At 37.5% G+C, this 25525-nt stretch overlaps 3 long non-coding RNA genes and 1 pseudogene across 18 annotated transcripts in view; 1 reads left to right on the top strand and 3 right to left on the bottom strand.

Moving 5' to 3' along the window:
• On the top strand, nucleotides 1-19796 carry LOC148721155 (uncharacterized). Its single transcript, XR_015993206.1, has 2 exons — nucleotides 1-372; nucleotides 18790-19796. It is a non-coding gene; the product is annotated as an uncharacterized LOC148721155 (long non-coding RNA).
• Nucleotides 2957-7528, bottom strand: LOC148721156 (uncharacterized; annotated as a pseudogene). The gene is made up of 3 exons (XR_015993333.1): nucleotides 7392-7528; nucleotides 6301-6363; nucleotides 2957-5326 (listed from the first exon to the last, which is right to left on the bottom strand). The product of XR_015993333.1 is annotated as an uncharacterized LOC148721156 (transcript).
• Nucleotides 11311-24948, bottom strand: LOC148721154 (uncharacterized). 9 transcript variants are annotated; one of them, XR_015993192.1, is made up of 5 exons: nucleotides 24686-24948; nucleotides 14102-14154; nucleotides 12898-12938; nucleotides 12282-12334; nucleotides 11311-11704 (listed from the first exon to the last, which is right to left on the bottom strand). It is a non-coding gene; the product is annotated as an uncharacterized LOC148721154 (long non-coding RNA). The 9 variants fall into 9 exon arrangements; XR_015993193.1 differs by lacking the exon at nucleotides 24686-24948 and adding an exon at nucleotides 15152-15501 and having other exon boundaries at nucleotides 14049-14154; XR_015993195.1 differs by lacking the exon at nucleotides 24686-24948 and adding an exon at nucleotides 15152-15501 and having other exon boundaries at nucleotides 14105-14154.
• LOC148721150 (uncharacterized) overlaps nucleotides 20096-25525 on the bottom strand; it is a 42426-nt gene continuing 36996 nt past the window's right edge. For all 7 annotated transcript variants that reach the window (XR_015993180.1, XR_015993181.1, XR_015993184.1 and 4 more), the window contains 2 exons: nucleotides 22520-22604; nucleotides 20096-21378 (listed from right to left, as the gene is read on the bottom strand). This is a non-coding gene — a long non-coding RNA (uncharacterized LOC148721150). The remainder of the gene's footprint in view (nucleotides 21379-22519; nucleotides 22605-25525) is intronic.

Here is a 25525-nt window from a genome sequence, read left to right as displayed (position 1 = left end):
GTACATCGTGCGAGTGCCAAAGTCGTGTCTGAACTGAAAGTGAGTTGACTTCCTTGAGAAATGGCTTTTTTCTTTGGCTATAGCTTTTATTCTTGGATGTATCGACGCTCGACCGATTTGTATTCTGTTGGCGTAAGTGAGCCACCCGACCCGCCGAATATACCAAGGTGTATTCCACTCAAAGGTCACGGCGAAGGTTTGCGAAATGTACGCCAAGATTTTTAAAGGATTATATGGAAATAGGAAAAGATCCACACTGAAGATCTTCGGCGGAAATGGTTCTGAATGTAGCCTGGCAAATACACTGGCATCGTTTGTTTTGAAGTTAGAGTCTTTCATGGTTCGTTCTTCGTAACCTACAGAACACAACAGGTAAGTCTTCATAATATATCTTTTTAATCTCGTTGTTCGGGTTTGCTGCTTTGCAGGGGGCTAAGCTTACCGCAGCTTGCAATTGATTATAAGTATGAGTATACAAAATAAGGCTTAAAAAACGGCGGGAGCTTTAGATCGATTGTTTGGTTGTCTTCGATTAATTCGGGAAGTACTCGCAAAGGTCACTTGATAGCGGGGCTCCGAAGCGCGTGTGGGGCAGAGCCGCATACCCATGGAATATGGTCAACCTCTTATCCTTTGTTCGTCACGTGACTGACCAAACGTGCGTAGGTGCCTTCAGATTTTACGGGTAGGGCAGGGGAGACTATCAAAACGAAGGGAGGGGTGACTCAGGCAAGTCTTGGCAAATGCACATCTTTTATGTTATCATTAATATTACGAACTTGGGAACTCCGCTTTTTGGCTTGCCTAAGTCTATATATTACACAGTTGATTAACCAGTATACTACAGACTACCATACTCTGATAGATGACATTTATACAAATATACCACATCTTGTAAAATCTGCAGGTACACTTCAGTCATAATACAGTGATCATGATTATAGGTTATTTCATGGTTGGTGAGCGCATACGATTTTTATTCACAAGTTGTGTAAAACAAATGAACAAGGGCAGTGAGTAAGTTTCTTTTACACAACGAGTGAATAAAAATTGTACGAGCGAACTGACCGTGAAGTAACTCATTTACTATATGCATAATAATATAGATAATAATATAGATCAATTTCTATAGCGCATTTCCATGTAAATGCTCTAATGCGCTTTACAACACTGTGCGGGGGACTTTTCCTGACTGCCAGCAGCAGTTTACAATTAATAAAGGAGAAATTTTACAGATGCCCCCTCCCCCCATTCCCAGTAAACAGGCCAGACCACATCACAGTAATCTCGTGATGTGGGTTCTTTAATGTTCCCTGCCGAAATTATCTAATTGATAGGTGCAGGAAATGGGACCTCCAGCTTTATGTCCTATCCAAGAAGACGAAGCAATGTGAGTGAAGCGTCTTGCTTAAGGACACAACGTCAAGCCCCAGCCAGGACTTGAACCTGGGCCATCTGACCCAGAGTCCAGCGCAGTGACCACTGGACTACTCAGATGCCTCGTTGCTTTCCTTTGAAAGAAATAAATATATGTTCATCTCTGAGTTCTGTTCGCATACCGAGATTCATAAGCGAACAGAACTCAGAGGTGAACATATCTTTATTTCTTTCAAAGGAAAGCAACGCGCGGTCAAGCCGCCGTTCGGGAGTTGCTCTGAAATGGCTTCCTTGTAAAATACTTCTTTAGGTCTAAATTATCAAGCGAAAATGCCGTTAAAAGGCAGAACTAGGTAGAATAAATTAAGACATCCTGAAAATATGTTGAAATAGTTCTATGGAAGTTCAAAATTTGCAATAAAGGAGTGAAAATCCCCTATGTCCATTTGTCTCGTTTCGCCTTTCAAAACAAGAAATTCATGGAACAGAGCAACATTGTGTTTGGTCTTTCTCTTGGTGTTTTCATTTTTCTGTCTGTCTATGAACTCTTCTACTGATGAATCTAGGCTCCGAAAACAGTTAGTCTCATTTGAAGCCATCTTTCTAAAGAAAACTGTGCCTAAGCTATTAGAAATGTGCTATTTGTCCGTCAAGAGGAGCGGGAGCGAGCAACACGGGTTTGTTCACTAGTGAAAATAATGATAAGCCAATCAGAGCGTCGATACGTTGTTTTTCACTAGTGAAAAAAAATGGTATGACCAATAAACTGGCTCCTTTAACGCAAAGAGACTATTTTTATCTCGGTGCTTTTTGGCGCGTAAATCTCGGTATGTACATAATAAGCCAATTTATATGTCCTTCACAGCTTTGTGAAGAATGTTACTATTGGTAACCTTGATAAAGTACTTAGTCTACGAAAAATTTTCAAGTCCATACAAAATTAGACTTTATAGCCAGCAACATTCTAAAATTTTTCAATTTCTGGAAGCACACTGAAGACCATAATTATTATTTTGTGATATTTCTCTATAAGGCTAATTGCTACACTAGCTCTTTAACCAGCAGTTGAATAAAATTTATTTAATCTTACTAATACTTGCTAATTGCTACACTAACTCAGACCAGCAGTTTAATGAATAATTATTTAAACTTACTACTACTTAGATTTTTTATTGTGTTAAACTGTGTTAATGATGTCAACAAAGAAAAAATAGCCTTCAGACATTCATTTTGACCAAGGTTAGTTATTAAATTATTTTTTTAATTCTGCCTTGATGCAATGTTAAGAGTAAATTTTTAAATATTATTCAGTCATTTGAAAGTGGATATCTTTTTTCTACAATTTTCAGGTTTTTTTTTTTTTTTTTTTGTTTTTTTGTATCTACATGATATATCTACAGCACATGTACCTCTCTTGGTGCCATCGATTAATTCTGGTTTGTGGATTCATGCAAAACGGAACTGTACTCGCTATGGCAGATGGATAACCAAGGGTACCGAATACCATGCACATCTGATAGACAATTCCAGTCCACAAGACCAGCTGTTCTTTGCTACCTAATATGGTTACAAAGTCTGCTTTGACAAGGCTGTTTGATACAGTGTGTATTTCACCAACCTACCACCACAGCCGTCAATAATGACTGCATTGTAACAGCCTCACAAGTTGATTTATCACACCTATAGCTGGTACAACTACATTGTAAACCATGCATCTAATCTGTTATATTCCCAACAAGGAGTACATGTTGATGGCATACCTGTATACAAGGGCATCTATTAAATACAGTGAGGTTTTGTTCAAAACTGTAACACTGAAACTTGGACACATAAACAAATTTGAATACCTGAAATACCAACATCCTGGAATGACTAAACTTAACACGAGCCATATTTTACATATTTTTTTACCTTAATTATAAGCTGTGCTGATGGTGAACTAACATACTTCATCCTTCCACGATATAATTCTTTTTATGGCCAATACATCACTGAGGGTGTTGAAGAGTTTTATCAGATACAGAACAGTATACCTTGGCACAGTGTACAGTGGAAGATCACACAAAATCTACACTCTTGTATGTCACAAGCCTACATTTTTTCATCAGTTAGTCATTTAGGACAGATATATACATGCATAAACAAAGAAAGAGCTCTGTGAATGAGCATTAAAGGTTTAGATACGAAATACTCTATAATTATGTATTTATACAACTTCCATAATCCTTTGAAAAATTATTACTGATACTCTGTTGTAACATTGACTTTACAAAGCCAAATATTTTGATGTATATTTTTTTCATTCATTGGTAAACTTCAGGGTTATAAAAAATTAAAAATTAAATGTTCTATAACAATCAATATTTATTGAACAATGAATGAAAAATTCAAACATTGTGTTAACACAGTATTTGAGCTGAACATCTATTTGCTTGTTTCCAGAAGATACCCTTCTCACACCCTCTCCCCCTCCCCCTCCCCCCTCCTTACCCATGGAAGATCATTGTAAATTGTGATGAAGAGGGGGTTCTCAAAACCCTAATAGGAAAGTTTCAAGCTAACCTAAGATTTGATGGGGGGAAGGTCAGTTCAAACCCTAAAAACCTATTGGAGGAAAATGAATACTTTTGGAACAACTCATAAATTATCATAAAATATCCAACTCAGTCTTTTAATTATCTAGTCTGGTTGCATTAACCTGGTTGCTTCCCAAGAGCAATGGGAGAAATTGAATTACTGTGTAGTGTGACAGGGAAGAAACTGGCTGGTTACAACAGATTTGACCATATCCACATGGAATACAAACAAAAGTTACTTGTCGAAATATTTGGTACTTAATTTTTTTTAATTACATGTTTTTGCTTTCTTTTTTAATGAGGTCCCATGTTATCGATATGAAATGTTCATTTGCTGTTAAAACGAATATAAAACTGGAATTTCGTTTTCCAACGCAATCACTGTTGATCGAGGATACTTGAAAATCGGTTGGCACTAAGGAACACGGATTCTACAGCCACTCGGAAAATGAAGAACTGATAATCACTAGAGCAAAAATCTGTGCATGGGTAACGCCCTATGCTCACTTGAATAACCTCATTTTCCTCGTTTCCTCCTAAAAAAGGACCGTCTTCGAAGAAAAATCAATCCCGAGGGTAGGACTCCCATAGGAAACAAACGGGGATACCCGTCCTCTCACTTAGGGGTGTAGATTTCAGATTTTGGTCTCGCTTAGGGATTTCAGGAAAAAGCGCCGACATTTTCAGCGATTAAGGTTTCATTTAGGGTTGCATACAAAGAAACATGGGTAAAAAATTCATTTTTAACCCAGATTTTTCTCTTAGGGGTGAAAAGAATGCGTGACCCACACCAACATTGGTATTGTTCTGGAATAAATTTCAAAATTTTCGACGAGCATCCCGTTAGTCCCCCTCCCGTAAAGGTAACACTGGTACAACACAAGAATCAAACATAGCAAACAAGAGTAGAACGATCGAATGCACAACATTGAACAGCTTCTTATCATGGGCGTCCTGCGAATAGGAATATGCAAAGTAACTCAAATACTCTAAAACAGATCCTTTTGAGACACTTTTGAGCCGTATGTTCTAGCACCTCTACCTGTATGTATCCCTTTGCTAACAAAACATACACTTCCACGGCTGGAAGCCTATCAACTGCATTCACGAGTTTGCTCACAAGAGCCTTTTATTCTTCTCAGCATCTGAAGTATCTGCCTTTTCAGCTGGTTCTCTAATAAGAACAACAGCAACAGCTTTCTCTACATAGGTAAAAGGATCACTTGTGTTACTGAGGTGCATGAGGACCTGAAGAAATGCTCCCACACAAGTTATCAGCTGTGAAGAACTTCAGCTGAAGTGAAGGCAGCCATGTTCTTCAGTTCTGTACCACAATGAAGGGAACACTTCCAAAAATGGATAGTTTGGTGACACTGAAAAACGTCAAAACTTGACAATCAGTGCATTCACTTACAAGCACTTCCACTGCCGGGTGAGGAGAAGAGGACAATGTGGTATCTGGGCAAAGATAAGGAGGGAGATGGGATAAAGGAAAGTAAGGCAAGAGCACAAACCCATCCCAACCCCCCCTCCTCCCAGTTCTCACACTCACCGGTGTTTATTTATTTATTTAAGCATTTGTACAAACTATTGTTATATAAACAATGGGACATAAGTCCCCTACTAGGTTTAAATACCAACCCAACCCTCTTAAAAAAGGAGAAAAAAAAATAAGCATCCTATCTCCCCTATCCCCTCTATCCCCTAAATCTAATACACTTACACAAAAAGAAGACAAAAACTAGAATCTAACAGCTACAGACCAAGTGGGTATTTATCCAATGACATTTAGGACACATTATTTTAAAAGTGCGATAATTTTTAGCTTCAAAGACATTTAAGAGTCTGTTAAAGTAAAAATCCTTAAGCTTGCACTTAAAAGAGCCAAGGGACTCCGACTGCCTAGCATCAACTGGAATATTGTTCCATAAGGGAATAATTCTAATTAAGTAAAAGTCTCAAAAAGTGGATGTTTTGCTCATATTTTGTTTAAAGGTAAAAGGATAGGGTACGACTTCTAACAATAAAACGTGTGGCTCTTCTCTGTACCCTTTCTACTAAGAGTAAATTACTAATACTAGACTGAGGTGCCCATAGCTGGGAGCAATAACAAAAATGCGAGTGCACTAAGGAGCAGTAAAGTCGCAAAAGTTTTAGTTTGTTATAAAATTGAATACCACTCGCACTGCACAAAACCACTCAAAAGAAAGTTAAAAGAATACAAGAAAGAAAAAAAAATATGCCTAGCCCCTTCAATCACTACCCACTTCCTCTAAATATACCCCCCTAACCTCTTTCCAGGATCAGGTGCAAAGCAATAATAGTTATTAAAATAAGGTTAACTTACAAGGATGGGTACAGTGCTTCATTTACAGCATCCACTTTTCCTTGAGCAAACAGAACTACTGGTCTTAAGAGTCAACTACCAGCTCCTGAAGTAATAAATGGATTGATAAATGAAAAAAGAAATTGCATAAATTAATTTATCATGTCGTCTAATCATCTAGGTGAGAGTGGTCCCAAAAAGTAGTGTTGTATACAATTTTGAGCGACATTTTGAAGCCCTGATTGTCTTTTTTCTCAGAGCATCCAAGGATGTACTTATTAACTCCCAGACATGATGAACAAGTAACATTTCCCTATAATATCCACAAATTATCCACCAAACAGGTAATGAGAATACTCAAACTTATCAGGCAGAAGTTGTTATCTTGATGTAACACCAAAGTCTTATAACTAATTTACAAGGAAATGTGTAGCAGCTAGAGAGGAGAATTAAGAATCAGATCATGGCAGTTAAAGGGATGAGTGGTAAAAGGTAAATAACAAAGACTGTACTTGAGCCAAATGGCTCATCCAGCCGCAGCTTATCTCGGATTCCAAAGGTAGAAGCAACTATAAGTAGTACTACTCCCCTCTGGATAAGATCCCAGTTCATCACAAGGTCAACTCCAGCATTTCATGAGGCTTCCATGACAATTTGCCAGTTCCCATTCACTACTAGTACTCCAGAGATAATGTGACAGTGAAGTGTCTTGCTCAAAGAACACAGCACAGTGACCCAACCAGATTTCAAACACAGACCTCTCAACACAGAGGCCAGTACAATAACCATTAGGTGTCCACATCTGTCACCTACTTAGCCCTTTTGCTCCCAAGAACTCATTAGTAATTCTTTTCACTGTCTGCCATACAATTTTTGTGATGTTGGCTTTGAGAATTGGGTATTGGATCAACTGACGATTCCTTATTCATATTTTTCTTTATTCTCATTACTTGTCTGTTCCTTATTGTATTGAAATTCTAAGGAGAAATTCTGTCTTAGTCAGTCATGGGAGTGAAAGGGTGAAGTGGATTAAGATGTGTTATACTATACTTCAGTGTAATTATATTTACAAATGAGTTGACAATCTGACATTCTGTACTGTATAGCCATACCTTTTGCCTTTCCTTATGATAGCTACCATGACCAGCCAAGGATCATGGTAAAGTGTTAACGACATCTCTACTCCATTGACAATGTTCCTTGCTCCGTGGGCCTCTTTGACCACGAGAAGAGCAATCAAAACATACATTAGCAATTCGCGGTTATGTCAAAACGTGGAAGTACATGTTGAGGCAGGAAAACCTAGCGTCAGGGAATGAAGCAGCTATAGCCAACCGAATGCTGGATGCATCTGGTAAACTTGGTCGACCCCATTAACTTAATTCCGACAGGGGTAGGTCTAAAGTTTTATCGCATGTTCTTGAATGGAACCGAGGTGAGGTCAAACAGCGCACGTGCAGGCGTCTCACCATGTGGATGATATTCCCAGAGACTGAACTGAAATAATCATCAGAAGATAGAAATCAATTCGCTTTTAGGGGTTACTCCTTTCAACTGAAAAGGAGTGAAGTGTGCACAAATTTACCGTAAAGCCAGTGTGAACAAGTTTAGTTCATGGTCTGATAATGTACTCACCCATGGAATAAATATATCTTATTAACCAAGCGCGAGGGCCGTGCTGGGAGAATATCGGCTCGAGGTCTTGACAGTACGGACCGAGCGCAGCGAGGTCCGTACAAAAAAGACCGAGGGCCAATATTCTTCCAGTACGGCCCCGAGCAAGCTTGGTTAATAAGAGATTTATTATACGACTGAAGTTCAGAGGGACACAAGTGCGGTATCATTCGGGACTATTTGGGACAGTGCCCGGTCCAATACTTAGAGAATATCGGACCGGCAACAGAGCATTTTGATTGGTTGATTTTAGTTATTGGCCCTCTGACTGCCCGAGTCGTGTAATAAAAACAAGTATGCCCTTTTTCATGAAAGATTTTTGCACTTTTAACCGATCACCATGCTGTTTTCTGATTGATTTTGTAGATATCTACTTGACAACCGTTGCCAAGTATTTTCAGGCGGCGCTTTATTCCGTTTGTATGTTTTCGCGCGCACGTTATCGATGTCAAGTGTGCATGTATTTTTGCGCATGAAACTCGTTGTAGATGCCATAATGGTTTCCACTTATATTTTTGTTTTGATTAACATTACTTCCTTTAATTTGCCTTGAGTTTGACTTAACGAAACAGCTTACATAATGCTCTCAATAGTCAGTTTGTCTAGACGCCAGTCCTGAGTCCATTCCAGAGTTCATTCGGAAATTTCCAGCTGGCCTCTCAATGCTGGCAGCAAAAGAGAGCCGGAAAGCCGAAAACCGAAGAATTTGTTAGTGAAAGTGTAGAAACCGACTCCAAGTATGTGTAGCAAAATTTGGAAAACCGAGCTTTTCGACGCCTTCATACCCTGTCCTCATCGCCTTTCTTCCCCATATAATTATATATAGTTGTAAGCTTCTCATTTATTTCGGACGCGTTTCGACCCCAATTAAGAGTTCTTTAGGGAATGATTACAATTAAAGAGGAACAGTACATTACATAGCCCGTTGTGTCTAAGTTTTTAATTTCTATAGAAGTTAATTATTTAATAATAACTGAAAGCGGGCCGGCGTTGTAAAAAACTCCTAATTACAATTAAGCTATTTGCGTATTGCTTTATTTTAAGGGGCTAACGATTAACGCTAATCGTAGAATTCACCGCTGATAAAAGAAATGGAAAATCGGGGTAAAGATGGCATATGGGAACTTACAGTCTTATCCACTTGTAGCGTGAATCCTCAGAATTTACTCGGTTTTTCCAGAATTTATTGTAAAAAGAAATGGAAAATCGGGTAAAGATTGAATATGACGAGTCAGTGGGAGCCCCGTTTTTCTACTCATTGAAAAATGGAAAATCGGGGTAAAGTAGATTAGATGTGGCAAGTCAATGGAATATATTCGACTTGGAGGATGAGTTACTAGAATTTTCCCTGTTTTTCTATAATTCCTTGAAAAAAATTCCAAAATCAGGAGCAAGATGGCATAAGGGAACTACGGGTATTATCCGCTTGTAGCATGAATTCTCAGAGTTGACCCCGTTTTTCTAGAATTAATTCATTAAAAAAGGAAAGTCAGGAAAGATTTGACATGACAACGTAGGTTATATTCCACTTGCGGTATTAATTCTAAGAATTTACCCCTGTTCTCTAGAGTTCACTTAAAAAAAAAATTGGAACATCGAAGCAGAGATGGCATTTGGGAACTTCGGGTATTATCCCCTTGTAGCATGAATTGTCAGAGTGTGTCCTGTTTTTCTGGAATTGATTCATTAAAAAAAAAAAAAAAGGAATTCGAAAATTGGGGTAAAGATTGGATATGATAACTTAGGATATACTCCGCTTACGGTATAAACTCTCATAACTTACCGTCCCCTTTTGTTTCTGGAATTCATTGAAATAAAAATAGAAGACCGGGTTCAAGATTGGATATGGAAACTTAGAATGTATTCTACTTATGGGGTGAGTTTTCAGAATTAACCCCGTCTTTTCGGAATTTATTAGAAAAAACGGAAAATCAGGGATGTACTGAGTTATAATTCAATCAGCGCGTTGGAATATATTCTTTTTATGACATGAATTGTTTTTTGTTTTTTTTTTTAGAATTCTCTGAAAATAATGAAAAATCGGGCAAAGATTACACACAACAAGTTGGAATATGTTTCATTTGCCGGATGAATTGTCCGATTTTACCCATTTTTGGCATATCCCACATGTGCAATTAATTGTCAGATTTTACCTTAATTGTCTCTAATAAACGAAAAGCAAAATGGAAAATTAGGGTAAAGATTTGATATGGCAACTAAGGTTATATTCCACTTGCGTGATGAATTGTCAGAACTTATCGCGGCTTTCTCGGGACTCGTTGAACAAATGGAAAGTCGGGGTAACGATTGGACACGGCAAGTCATGATGTTAACCGATCGAATTGTCACGATTCCCGTTTTTCTACAGTTAATTGAACAAATCGGGGTAAAGATTGGATATGGAAAAGTTATGATATTATCTACTTGTAGGATGAATTGTTATAATTAACCCCGTGTTTCTAGAGTTGATCGAGAAGTGGAAAATTGGGGTGAAGATTGGATTTGGCATGTTAGGATATATTCTAATTGCTGGATAAATTGTCAGAATTTATTCCCTTTTTTCGAGAATTTCCACATTCAGTGAAAAATGGAAAAAGCAGTTAATAATGGATATGTCAAGTTTGGATGTATTGCACATGCTGAGTACGAGCTGTGAAATTGTTGTGATTTTCGAATGCACTCAAAACATGGAAATAGGGATAAACAGATATACTGCAGTTGTAAGTTAGATCGCTGGAAGTGCACCCTTAATTCGGGTAAGAAAACTTTGGGTCGGGGGGTAGTTGTCGGAAGGCTATCCCCGGGTGAAGTCAATAATTTTAGCCGGTACTTTGTAGGATCCCCCGCACAAAGCCTTAGGATTATTCGACAAATATCACTTAGTTTGACGAGATTATTTTGCTGGAAAAGAGAATGTAGCCTTCCCCATAAAATATTTATCAGTATGCAAGTTTTGGTGTTATGTTTCACCACTGTGATGTTCTGATTGTTGAAAATAGTCTACATATTATTCACACCCCTGGAATTTAAGTCAATTTAGCGTCAAAAATGTCTTCAGGCAATGAGAAATTTTCTCAGAAGTCGCTGTATACACAAATGCAAGTGCATATATTGACGGCAAACTATTGATTTATCTTTGCTGGACAAGCAAAGTGAACGTCTTCGTAGAGGCTCTTGTAACAGAATAATTGAAGGGTTCATTGCAAAAGAAGCCCTTGGTGATTTAGGATGAACTACTGTCGTCCCATTCCAACGTACTGCCTATTTACTTGTGGAACCGAAGGAGAACTTAACATGAAGTCAAGAGTCACTTAGTAGGGCTTCACAAAAGAAAAATCTATGTAAGCAAAGGACAAGTTTTAAGTTCCTCTTCCAAATATTTAATGTCTTCCGATGACATTGACGTACTAATATGGCTGTCCTATTATAAACAAGACCATTAACCTCACTTAAAAAGAAAAAAAGAAACAATATACATTAAATTTATATCCCTGATAGAGTAGTTTTCCAAGTGATTATGATTTCACATATTTGAAAAAAAGAGGAATTACTGTGTGACATAGATATATAGGTTGAAAATTTTAAAAGGGATAACTTAAGTATAGGTATGTGTCGGAAAAATGATCTTCTCCCTTTCTTTGTTTCTCTCTTTTCGTTTGCTCCTCCCTTTTGCTTTGTTCTTCTCTTCCTCTTTGCAGCTGCTCTTCCATAACTATTTCTTGTTCCAGCCAGTGCATGTTAATCACATGCTCTTCAAAACATAAGATATGTATCACTTAGTAACAGCAATATACGACATTTTACAAAGCTGTTTAGCCCTGAGCCTCTGTGGTTTAATACTTCCTTCAAAATCCGTAAACATGGCCGTCCAATGATGGCCTTTGTCAAAAATATCACCACCAATGTTCATACTAGAGATACAATAACGTTCACCCTAGAATGTGCACATGAACCATTAGGGAGAGTACCTCTTTCCGTGCCAATATTCTTTGATATGCCTGACACCTAAGTCGCTGATTATTAATTTTTAAGTAATGTTATAAGTGAGAAAACAGTAGTTTGATTGCTTCTCAGGGATGAAATGCACCAGTACTTCACTATGCTAGACACCCTCATCTGAAGTTGTGTGTAATTCATAACAGCCTTGTTCACTGGTTTTATTTCATGATAGGTGATAAACCTCAAAGCAACTTCAAGAACTCCCTTAGCACATTCAATTTAAAAGGGACGATTTCCTGTTGAGTTGTCAGGTTAGCCAAAATTCTGTTCTATTCTGAAAGTATGAGAAACCCTCTCAGGATGGCAGAGCAGAAATTAGTTTATCTCACCATGTGGTCCTCCATCTTGAGCCATGGTACTCAGCAAAAATTGATCAACAATCCTATTTGAAAGAGAACGAGAGAATATGGGTGGTTACCAGTTTGCTCGGCTCCCAGGTATTCAGAGAAAAACATAAGAGGATATGCAGAGGCTAAAGCCACTGTGTATCAAAGCATTCATTTCAATTTAGAAAAGTAATGTAAATTTTTCGTTTTTAGGGCAGATTTATGATATGACTTAATCGCATGCCACAAGCTCAAGGTTACTTCCCACTTTTGCGGGTGTCCTTCGGGAAAAAAATTGTTTGCACACTACAGTAGTTTCACTAAAATCTTAGAAAACTATATATCAGAAGAAAGCTTCATAAATGTTTACGATAAAAATATGTCTCAAGCAACTTTTCTTTTAAGGACGTGTCAAGATCCAATAAGGAGTGAAATGATCAAAGGGTCTTCTAAATTGAATTTATTGGATATGGGATGCTGCAGCACGAGCTAATTCGCTGCACAGTCTTATTCACACTTATTACACAACGCCTGTGCAAAGCATGTCAATTAAAAATAACAAATATGGAGAGTGCAGACTACTTTCAATAATTTATAGTGCAAGCAATTTGTTCCTTACCATCATTATTTTGTGTTTACTTTCCATTTAGACTCAATTGGCTGTAATAAAAAAAAATTCAAAAAATTTTACCTTTAGTTACTTCTTAAAGTAAGAAATTACAAGACTAAACAACAAGTGTAGAAACTTAGACATACTTAGGCTAAAACTCTGATTCAAAAATAAAAAACTACCCCCCTGCAAAAAAAAAAATTATACAAGTCTTTGATACCATCCTGTTAATCTCCAATTTTTTTTCACTTTTCTTTGCTTTTATTTTGTAATAATTTGGATATATCAACAAAGTTGAAATGGTAAATTGGCCACCGTAACGATTACAAAAGCTGACATTTCGAGCGTTAGCCCTTCGTCAGAGCGAATAGAGCCGTAAAAATCTTGAACAAAAGCTCATCTTTCAAACCGGCAGTCTAAATCCCACAGGGATCAACGAACGCTTTTCATTCCACTAATTTATTCATGTTTTTCTCGTTGCCATGTTCCCACCAATAACGTAGCTCCATTTACTGCCTTTAAAAGCACACACAACCCACAATTCCTCTATTAATAAATATGGCAATCAATGAAATGATCAGTGTCTAATCATGAACTAGCTCTTTGTCAGTGACAAGTTTGTAAAATTAATATTGGAGAAGGGTACATTACTTCATACAACAGTTACTGTGAAACCATCATACTGAAAAATATGGCGACTGCTACACTCAACCAGAACTCTTTGTGCTAGAAAATCCTGGAACCACTCATAAAAACAAGCAGTAAAGGTCTGAAAAATTTAAACCTTGCATACGTTGTTGTTTTGTGAAATATTGCTTTCTACATGTGCCTTATCCTAAGAGTAATGGTAAAATGTACAGGTGCCATCTTTGTCTGTCAGTGGATTGAATCTATTGGGTGAACACCAAAAAATAATAATATTGATACAATTAAAATGAGGGTTTAGTATAGGTATGCTGTGGTTCAGTTTCATCCTTAGTTTAATTCTTGTACTTTTAATAGAGGCCAAATTGATGGTGACACATCATCTCATCATAACTTACACTCTAGGAGATATATTTTATCTTTCTTTACACAGAATGCATTTTCATTCATATCATTACCAAAACCAAAGGAAAATTATGCTTACACCAAGGACAAAAATTAATCACAACATTTACCTTTTTATAGCTAGTGCATAATTTTCCAAGAAAATGTTTACAATGGAGCTTACCACCTCATTGGCACTTTTGTTTACTTTGCTTTGCTGCTGGTTGTCATCCATGCCTGTATGAATGAAATTAAGTAAGGGTGAAAAGATTAGTATTTTCGTTGCAGCGAGTGTCTCCCCTAATATATGGATCACCAAAGGCTCACATTGAAAGCCAACAAGACCAAGTTCTTGCTAACACATGTAGGAGCAATAATTGCTAATAATAGGCAATAGTCTCTACTGAATTAAGTATTCAATTGTGCATGAATTAGTATTTATTTCATTTCAATATTTGAAACACATAAGTTGAAAAAGTATGTAAAGCGTGGTAACATATACCCTGCATATTATTATCATATTCCTTATGATTTAGTTCAAAGGGTTTTATTCTAAATAGATCATAAGAAAGAAAGTGGCTTACGTCAGCCACTGATTTCAATGAAAAAGCACATATTATTAAGTGAAGAGTAATTTTGCTGCAAATCTGTCCTCTTCTGGGCGAGCAAAGAGAATGATTTAATGCATTGTAACCCAACTGTTTCTTGCTGGAGAGCATGGGAGAGAGCACCCTATCCTTTATAAAAGATACCAGATCTTCATCATACGTGTCAACAGTTTGTGAGTTAAGTTTCCAGGATATATGATGTTTGACATCAACCATACCAGAGGTTGAATTTTTGCGTAGTCCCATACAATTACAATGAATACATGTCTTCAATTGTCTCCATAATAACTATCAATGTAGACACAATGAGATTGCTACATGCAACATAATAATTTTATAATGAGGCTGGAAGAAAATTACAAATTTTCGGTCATTGAAACACGGAGATCTGTCTCGTTTTTTAATTATGTATCATCTAGTTTTGCATGTCCCAAACAAAATAATAATAATAAAAAATCATCCCTCGACACAGAAGGATTCAATGAATCCAGGTTAGTAGTTACTCGGACGCTTTATCGGTATACATCTGACAGTATTTAGCCCGGAACTTGAACGCGATCTTTGAATATGGTTGTAATATTTCAATTTGACAAAAATACTAGCACGAAGTGCAACCGAAACCTTACCTTACCGTACTAGTTCCGATAGAAAAGCACAACTTCGATGACCAACGCACTCCAAACTAATAAGGGAATCGAAGCCACGAGGCAACGTCAAATTCTGGTCTGCCTAAGCTTTCCAACGTATCGAAGAAAATTTCGCCAATAATTCGCACTTAAAAACGCAACCAGAATCTTAATCTTTCACCAATCCAAAGTGTCCCAAACGACACCTAGGATAGCTCATGAAACAAGAGTATCCCGTGAAATTCTTAACCTTCGAGCGCGGAAATCTTAACGATCTTCTTACAATTAAAATTTTTGCATTGCATCCCTCCCCTAGTTGGGAAGTGACAAGCAAGAGACACGTTCACAACGCCTTTTGATTGGAAGAAATAAAACCACATTCTATTGGTTATTAGTTGCCATACTAAGTGGAGTTTTGTCCCCAAACTTCCTCTATAGTTTGGAGATCAATAAGCCACTCAGAATCCGTTGTTTGTGCATATATTTTTTCGACTTTAGGGGGTACTAGAGGGGCATTACTCTATGCGTCTTCACTAAATGATTAAATTTGAAAATATGGCGTCCACGCGGCCGACCCTCAAAATTTTCAGGTCGGATTTTTCGTTCATTTGCGATCGAGTTAGACCTTGTGGAATTCAGAATGTAAAGTAACAATGCTATAGAATACTCTACTTGGAAAAGAATGGATATCCAGGTCTTAAAAGTGACAGAATAAGCTCTCAAGTCAACGACATTACGATTCTCTAAGGCGATGCGAATTATGGATGTAAAGTGAAAACCGAACTTTCGGACTTCAAGCAGGGCCTGGCGACAATTTGACGATTCGATGGCCCGGTAAATATTATGTTTGAGTAACAATGTGTTCAAAAAGTATAGTTTAATAGAAGATTTTGCCTCAAATCGAAGTTTTTTCAGAATTTTCACCATAACGCTGCGCAATTTCTGGCCACGAAGGCAAGTAAACAACGATCCAAGCATGATGAATTTTACCGCGTGGGCTTTTTACACGTAAGAAATTCGTACGTTTTTCGCTTATTACAGTAAATCAAAAACTGTTTTGAATAAATCTGACGTCCCGAAATATTTCTTGGCCATTTTAGTCTTGCTTCCTATTGATAGATTCCATGAAACTTAAGATCTCTTCACTCACGGACAAATTTGCATATTCCCTTTTGAAATATGATCCACATGCCTATTTTCACACATGCGAAAATATTTAGCGATTTTTATCTTTCATCTTGATTTTTGAGTTAAAACATAATATGCACCTATCGCATTTTTCGCCGGAAATAAGTTTTTTAATGAGTCCTCTTTCACTGGAGCTTTTTTTTGGAAAAGCTGCTTTTTAAAAATTTACTGCCCATTGTGTTTGCCTTCTTGGTTTCTCCAAAATTTTGACTTTTCGTCGGCACGTGTTACACGTAGGTGTCAATGTGTTAAATTCGGGAAGTACTCCCAAAGGTCACTTGATAGCAGGGCTCCGAAGCGCGCGTGGGGCAGAGCCGCATACCCATGGAAAATGGTCAACCTCTTTTCCTTTGGTTGTCACGTGACTGACCGAGCGTGGGTACGTGCCTTCAGATTGTACGGGTAGGGCAGGGGAGACTATCAAAACGAAGGGAGGGGTGACTCAGGCAAGTCTTGGAAAATGCACATCTTTTATGTTGTCATTAATATTACGAACTTGGGAACACCGTTTTTAGGCTTGGTTAAATCTATATATTAGACAGTTGATTAACCAGTATACTACAGACTACCATACTCTGATAGATGACATTTATACAAATATACCACATCTTGTAAAATCTGCAGATACACTTCAGTCATACTACAGTGATGATGATTATAGGTTATTTCACAGTTGGTGAGCGCATACCATTTTTATTCACAAGTTGTGTAAAACAAAACGAACAAGCGCAGCGAGTGAGTTTGTTTTACACAACAAGTGAATAAAAATCGTAGGACCAAACTCACCGTGAAGTAACTCATTTACTATATGCATAATAATATAGATAATAGTATAGATCAATTTCTATAGCGCATTTCCATGTAAATGCTCTAATGCACTTTACAACACTGTGCGGGGTACTTTTCCTGACTGCCAGCAGCAGTTTGCAATTAATAAAGGAGAAATTTTACAGATGCCCCCCCCCCCATTCCCAGTAAACAGGCCAGACCACATCACAGTAATCGCGTGATGTGGGTTCTTTAATGTTCCCTGCCGAAATTAACTAATTGATAGGTGCAGGAGATGGGACCTCCAGCTTTATGTCCTATCCGAAAAGACGAAGCAATGTGAGTGAAGTGTCTTGCTTAAGGACACAACGTCAAGCCCCAGCCAGGACTTGAACCTGGGCCATCTGACTCAGAGTCCAGTGCAGTGACCACTGGACTACTCAGATGCCTCGTTGCTTTCCTTTGAAAGAAATAAATATATGTTCATCTCTGAGTTCTGTTCGCATACCGAGATTCATAAGCGAACAGAACTCAGAGGTGAACATATCTTTATTTCTTTCAAAGGAAAGCAACGCACGGTCAAACTGCCGTTCGGGAGTTGCTCTGAAATGGCTTCCTTGTAAAATACTTCTTTACGTCTAAATTATCAAGCGAAAATGCCGTTAAAAGGCAGAACTAGGTAGAATAAATTAAGACATCCTGAAAATATGTTGAAATAGTTCTATGGAAGTTCAAAATTTGAAATAAAGAAGTGAAAATCCCCCTATGTCCATTTGTCTCGTTTCGCCTTTCAAAACAAGAAATTCATGGAACAGAGCGACATCGTGTTTGGTCTTTCTCTTAATGTTTTCATTTTTCTGTCCGTCTATGAACTCTTCTACTGATGAATCTAGGCTCTGAAAACAGTTAGTCTGATTTGAAGCCATCTTTCTAAAGAAAAATGTGCCTAAGCTCTTAGAAATGTGCTATTTGTCAGTCAAGAGGAGCGGGAGCGAGCAACATGGTTTTGTTCACTAGTGAAAATAATGATATAGCCAATCAGAGCGTCGATCCGTTGTTTTTCACTAGTGAAAAAAAATCGTATGACCAATAAACTGGCTCCTTTAACGCAAAGAGACTATTTTTATCTCGATGCTTTTTGTCGCGTAAATCTCGGTATGTACATAATAAGCCAATTTATATGTCCTTCACAGCTTTGTGAAGAATGTTACTATAGGTAACCTTGATAAAGTACTTAGTCTACGAAAAATTTTCAAGTCCATACAAAATTAGACTTTATAGCCAGCAACATTCTAAAATTTTACAATTTCTGGAAGCACACTGAAGACCATAATTATTATTTTCTGATATTTCTCTATAAGGCTAATTGCTACACTAGCTCTCTAACCAGCAGTTTAATAAAATTTATTTAAACTTACTAATACTTGCTAATTGCCACACTAACTCAGACCGGAAGTTTAATGAATAATTATTTAAACTTACTACTACTTAGATTTTTTATTGTGTTTAACTGTGTTAGTGATGTCAACAAAGAAAAAATAGCCTTCCGACATTCATTTTGACCAAGGTTAGTTATTATTATTATTATTTTTTTAATTCTGCCTTGATGCAACGTTAAGAGTAAATTTTTAAATATTATTCAGTCTTTTGAAAGTGGATATCTTTTTTTCTACAATTTTCAGGGTTTTCTTTTTTTTTTTTTTTTGTATCTACATGATATATCTACAGCACATGTACCTCTCTTGGTGCCATTGATTAATTCTGGTTTGTGGATTCATGCAAAACAGAAGTGTACTCGCTATGGCAGATGGATAACCAAGGGTACCCAATACCATGCACATCTGATAGACAATTCCAGTCCACAAGACCAGCTGTTCTTTGCTACCTAATATGGTTACAAAGTCTGCTTTGACAAGGCTGTTTGATACACTGTGTATTTCACCAACCTACCACCACAGCCATCAATAATGACTGCATTGTAACAGCCTCACAAGTTGATGTATCACACCTATAGCTGGTACAACTACATTGTAAACCATGCATCTAATCTGTTATATTCCCAACAAGGAGTACATGTTGATGGCATACCTGTATACAAGGGCATCTATTAAATACAGTGAGGTTTTGTTCAAAACTGTAACACTGAAAGTTGGACACATAAACAAACTTGAATACCTGAAATACCAACATCCTGCAATGACTAAACTTAACATGAGCCATATTTTACATATTTTTTTACCTTAATTATAAGCTGTGCTGATGGTGAACTAACATACTTCATCCCTCCACAATATAATTCTTTTTATGGCCAATACATCACTGAGGGTGTTGAAGAGTTTTATCAGATACAGAACAGGATACCTTGGCACAGTGTACAGTGGAAGATCACACAAAATCTACACTCTTGTATGTCACAAGCCTACATTTTTTCATCAGTTAGTCATTTAGGACAGATATATACATGCATAAACAAAGAAAGAGCTCTGTGAATGAGCATTAAAGGTTTAGATACGAAATACTCTATAATTATGTATTTATACAACTTCCATAATCCTTTGAAAAATTATTACTGATACTCTGTTGTAACATTGACTTTACAAAGCCAAATATTTTGATGTATATTTTTTTCATTCATTGGTAAACTTCAGGGTTATAAAAAATTAAAAATTAAATGTTCTATAACAATCAATATTTATTGAACAATGAATGAAAAATTCAAACATTGTGTTAGCACAGTATTTGAGCTGAACATCTATTTGCTTGTTTCCAGAAGATACCCTTCTCACACCCTCTCCCCCACACCCTCCCCCCTCCTTACCCATGGAAGATCATTGTAAATTGTGATGAAGAGGGGGTTCTGAAAACCCTAATAGGAAAGTTTCAAGCTAACCTAAGATTTGATGGGGGGAAGGTCAGTTCAAACCCTAAAAACCTCTCATTGGAGGAAAATGAATACTTTTGGAACAACTCATAAATTATCATAAAATATCCAACTCAGTCTTTTAATTATCTAGTTAGGTTGCATTAACCTGGTTGCTTCCCAAGAGCAATGGGAGAAATTGAATTACTGTGTAGTGTGACAGGGAAGAAACTGGCTGGTTACAACAGATTTGACCATATCCACATGGAATGCAAACAAAAGTTACTTGTCGAAATATTTGGTACTTAATTTTTTTTAATTACATGTTTTTGCTTTCTTTTTCAATGAGGTCCCATGTTATCAATATGAAATGTTCATTTGCTGTTAAAACGAATATAAAACTCGAATTTCGTTTTCCAACGCAATCACTGTTGATCAAGGATACTTGAAAATCGGTTGGCACTAAGGAACACGGATTCTACAGCCACTCGGAAAACGAAGAACTGATAATCAGTAGAGCAAAGATCTGTGCATGGGTAACGCCCTATGCTCACTTGAATCACCTCATTTCCTCCTAAAAAAGGACCGTCTTTGAAGAAAAATCAATCCCGAGGGTAGGACTCCCATAGAAAACAAACGGGGATACCCGTCCTCTCACTTAGGGGTGTAGATTTTAGATTTTGGTCTCGCTTAGGGATTTCAGGAAAAAGCGCCAACATTTTCAGCGTTTAAGGTTTCATTTAGGGTTGCATGCAAAGAAACATGGGTAAAAAATTCATTTTTAACCCAGATTTTTCTCTTAGGGGTGAAAAGAATGCGTGACCCACGCCAACATTGGTATCGTTCTGGAATAAATTTCAAAATTTTCGACGAGCATCCCGTTAGTCCCCCTCCTGTAAAGGTAACACTGGTACAACACAAGAATCAAACATAGCAAACAAGAGTAGAACAATCGAATGCGCAACATTGAACAGCTTCTTATCATGGGCGTCCTGGGAATAGGAATATGCAAAGTAACTCAAATACTCTAAAACAGATTCTTTTGAGACACTTTTGAGCCGTCTGTTCTGGCACCTCTACCTGTATGTATCCCTTTGCTAACAAAACATACACTTCCACGGCTGGAAGCCTATCTACTGCATTCACGAGTTTGCTCACAAGAGCCTTTTATTCTTCTCAGCATCTGAAGTATCTGCCTTTTCAGCTGGTTCTCTAATAAGAACAACAGCAACAGCTTTCTCTACATAGGTAAAAGGATCACTTGTGTTACTGAGGTGCATGAGGACCTGAAGAAATGCTCCCACACAAGTTATCAGCTGAGAAGAACTTCAGCTGAAGTGAAGGCAGCCATGTGCTTCAGTTCTGTACCACAATGAAGAGAACACTTCCAAAAATGGATAGTTTGGTGACACTGAAAAAGGTCAAAACTTGACAATCAGTGCATTCACTTACAAGCTCTTCCATTGCCGGGTGAGGAGAAGAGGACAATGTGGTATCTGGGCAAAGATAAGGAGGGAGATGGGATAAAGGAAAGTAAGGCAAGAGCACAAACCCATCCCAACCCCCCCCTTCTCCCAGTTCTCACACTCACCGGTGTTTATTTATTTATTTAAGGATTTGTACAAACTATTGTTATATAAACAATGGGACATAAGTCCCCTACTAGGTTTAAATACCAACCCAACCCTCTTAAAAAAGGAGAAAAAAAATAAGTATCCTATCTCACCTATCCCCTCTATCCCCTAAATCTAATACACTTACACAAAAAGAAGACAAAAACTAGAATCTAGTAGCTACAGACCGAGTGGGTATTTATCCAATGACATTTAGGACACATTATTTTAAAAGTGCGATAATTTTCACCTTCAAAGACATTTAAGAGTCTGTTAAAGTAAAAATCCTTAAGCTTGCACTTAAAAGAGCCAAGGCACTCCGACTACCTAGCATCAACTGGAATATTGTTCCACAAGGGAATAATTCTAATTAAGTAAAAGTCTCGAAAAGTGGATGTTTTGCTCATATTTAGTTTAAAGGTAAAAGCTGAGCATCCTAGGCGAGTCTGACTGGTAACAGGTGAAAAATAATTTTCAAAAGGTCGGGTTAGAGTTATATGTCCATGAAGACATTTAAAGAAAAATATGAGATCTAAATACTCCAACCAATAGTTAAGTGGTAATGGTTTAAGCCCAACAAGACGATCCTTATAGGATAGGGTACGATTTCTAACAATAAAACATGTGGCTCTTCTCTGTACCCTTTCTACTATGAGTAAATTACTAGTAATAGACTGAGGTGCCCATAGCTGGGAGCAATAACAAAAATGGGAACGCATTAAGGAGCAGTAAAGTCGCAAAAGTTTTAGTTTTTTATAAAATTGAATACCACTCGCACTGCACAAAACCACTCAAAAAAAAGTTAAAAGAATACAAGGAAGAAAAAAAAAGATGCCTGGCCCCTTTAATCACTACCCACTTCTTCTAAATATACCCCCCTAACCTCTTTCCAGGATCAGGTGCAAAACAATAATAGTTATTAAAATAAGGTTAACTTACAAGGATGGGTACAGTGCTTCATTTACAGCATCCACTTTTCCTTGAGCAAACAGAACTACTGGTCTTAAGAGTCAACTACCAGCTCCTGAAGTAATAAACGGATTGATAAATGAAAAAAGAAATTGCATAAATTAATTTATCATGTCGATACAGGTGAGAGTGGTCCTAAAAAGTAGTGTTGTATGCAATTTTGAGCGACATTTTGAAGACCTGATTGTCTTTTTTCTCAGAGCATCCAAGGATGTACTTATTAACTCCCAGACATGATGAACAAGTAACATCTCCCTATAATATCCACAAATTATCCACCAAACAGGTAATGAGAATACTCAAACTTATCAGGCAGAAGTTGTTATCTTGATGTAACATCAAAGTCTTACAACTAATTTACAAGGAAATGTGTAGCAGCTAGAGAGGAGAATTAAGAATCAGATCATGGCAGTTAAAGAGATGAGTGGTAAAAGGTAAAGAACAAAGTCTGTACTTGAGCCAAATGGCTCATCCAGCCGCAGCTTATCTCGGATTCCAAAGGTAGAAGCAACTATAAGTAGTACTACTCCCCTCTGGATAAGATCCCAGTTGATCACAAGGTCAACTCCAGCATTTCATGAGGCTTCCATAACCACCTCCACTTTGGTGAATAGTTGTTAACTATCATTCGCATGGTCAAACGGCCAAAAAAGTTTGTGATAGTTGATGATAATTTGCCGGCAGTCGCGCGAGCAAAGTCACGCTACCAGTTAGTTCCAGGCTCTTTCCGCGTAAAATGTGAACACTAACATGGCTTCGCGTGAGACAAACAAACTTGTTGAAGTATGAATTTACGACGAAAGAGGGCGGCAGCTTGCTTACTAGTAATCGATTTGTTGGAGGAATGTACGTCTATTAGACGTAATATCAGGTCATTACTTCATCTCGCTGTTGAACGTTTAGTGAAACGCTGTTTTTTCGGCGGTGTCTCTTCGAATTCCTGCGAGTTGACGCTTTCTCCAGATTCTTGGTTTTCAATATTTTCTTTCTCATGACTATCTTGCGTATAAAAACGAATTTCTGAAGCTAAAGCTGAGCCTCGCGAGGAGCTTTGATGACCATTTTAAACGAGCTCGCCGATTTTCGGGGAAAACAGCTGACCAAAAACTATCATGAACTATCATACGCGTGGTCAAACGAAACAAACTATCATCGACTATCATGAAGAATTTGAACAAACTCAAAATGAATGATAGTTGGTGATAGTCGATGATAGTGCATGATAGTTGGTGGTCAAACGGAAGCGCGCGCTTCAACTATCATCGACTATCATCAACTATCATCGACTTTCATGCGCCGTTTGACCAGGGCTTTAAAGATGAATAAAACACTGGAGTCTATCTAAGCGCCATATACTTGAAATGTTTTACAGACTTGTTATAGTAACTGTACGTATCTGGACCGAGGTTTTTCAGTTAACTCAAATACGTGAAAAAGTGAATACTCGGGAAACACGTGAAAAAGAGTGAAGAAAGTCGCGAGAAAGAAATTAAACACGCATGATTTTCAGTGTTCGAACTGATTGCTAAAAATCCGTGTTTTACAAATCCGTGTTTTACAAATCCATGTTTTACAAATCCAGTCCATGTTTTACAAAACCAGTCCATGTTTTACAAAACCAGTCCATGTTTTACAAATCCAGTCCATGTTTTACAAATCCAGTCCATGTATTACAAATCCAAAATCCAGTCCATGTTTTACAAATCCAGTCCATGTTTTACAAATCCAGTCCATTTTTTTTGCAAATCCAATCCAGTTGATGTTTTACAATATGCCAATGAAGTTGGACAAATCTTGTAAACATTAGCACAGATGACTGATGCCACTCAAACGTAAGCATTACCAGAAATCGGAGACATCGATCAAATTTCTTCTCCACCGAACTTTAAAAATGGCAGCCCACGATTACAAAGGATTGTATGGCATAATATAAAAAAATTCAGATATCACGCATATTAGAAAAACTAGCCTGCTTCCCTTGATCTCAATCGAACAAGCAATGTTTTGGTGTTCTCACAATATGACTTTTTAGGTTTTTAATGAAAGATAAGTTCGGACAAATCGCGATTCAAAATTTACCTGTAAACAGTCGCTTAATGTCTCATAAGCTCTATAATTTTGGTAAATATTACATACCAAAAACTCCATTTTGGAGCTCAAATCTCTCCTAGGGACATCTTCCCTCGATCTCCATCGCTTCGTGATGAATTAATGCCCCAGATTTGGTTCGAAATATTCCGCAACTCGGTGAAAACCCTCGGAAAAATTTAAAGGTTTGATAGTGATATATTTTGCTTCTATACTCTTGACCGCCATTATGCGACTTTGTACGAAATTGCTAAAACGTACGACCATGATTATCTCTTTCTCCACTATTTTGGAAGCCATGTTAAAGCACATGTAACCAGGCAGCTTTAAGATTAAATCCGCTGGGCATTGACTTAGCAGGCTCGCTTAAATATAAATTTGCGAAGCCGGAACGAACTTTGGTTGAGAAAGTAAACTTTAATAAAAAAAAAAAATGTCCAACTTCTTGAGCGATCGCGAACGGCAGAAAACGGACACCAAACTCCGAATAAGTAGCCCTCACAAAAAATTCAAGAACCAGAATGATGTCGATGCAACTAAACTAGCTTTAGCAGTTGAAATTCCGTATTGCTTGTTGAAAGAATGGCATGGAAAAGTCACTGACAAAACCGATCCCGAAGCAATTGCCCCAGATTACATCAGTCTTGCCAATGATTTAATCCCGGGACATTGCGTACAAATAAGCCAAGACTCTGGGCAGCGAATAAATGGCATCTTAGCAAGGAAGGCAGGAGAGGTGAAATCCACTTACAAAAAGGCCAGAAATAGTAGAGAAAGGGGTGAGCTTCACCAAAAAAAATACAAACTTAGTATTTTCAAAGATGAAATCGTCTCGTTAGAGGGTGTTGAGGAAGAACTTATTTGCACAAGACAAGAGATTGAAGAGTG

This window comes from Stylophora pistillata, chromosome 11 (assembly GCF_964205215.1).
Source record: "Stylophora pistillata chromosome 11, jaStyPist1.2, whole genome shotgun sequence".
NCBI lineage: Eukaryota > Metazoa > Cnidaria > Anthozoa > Scleractinia > Pocilloporidae > Stylophora > Stylophora pistillata.
This window is presented reverse-complemented; position numbering and strand designations above follow the sequence as displayed.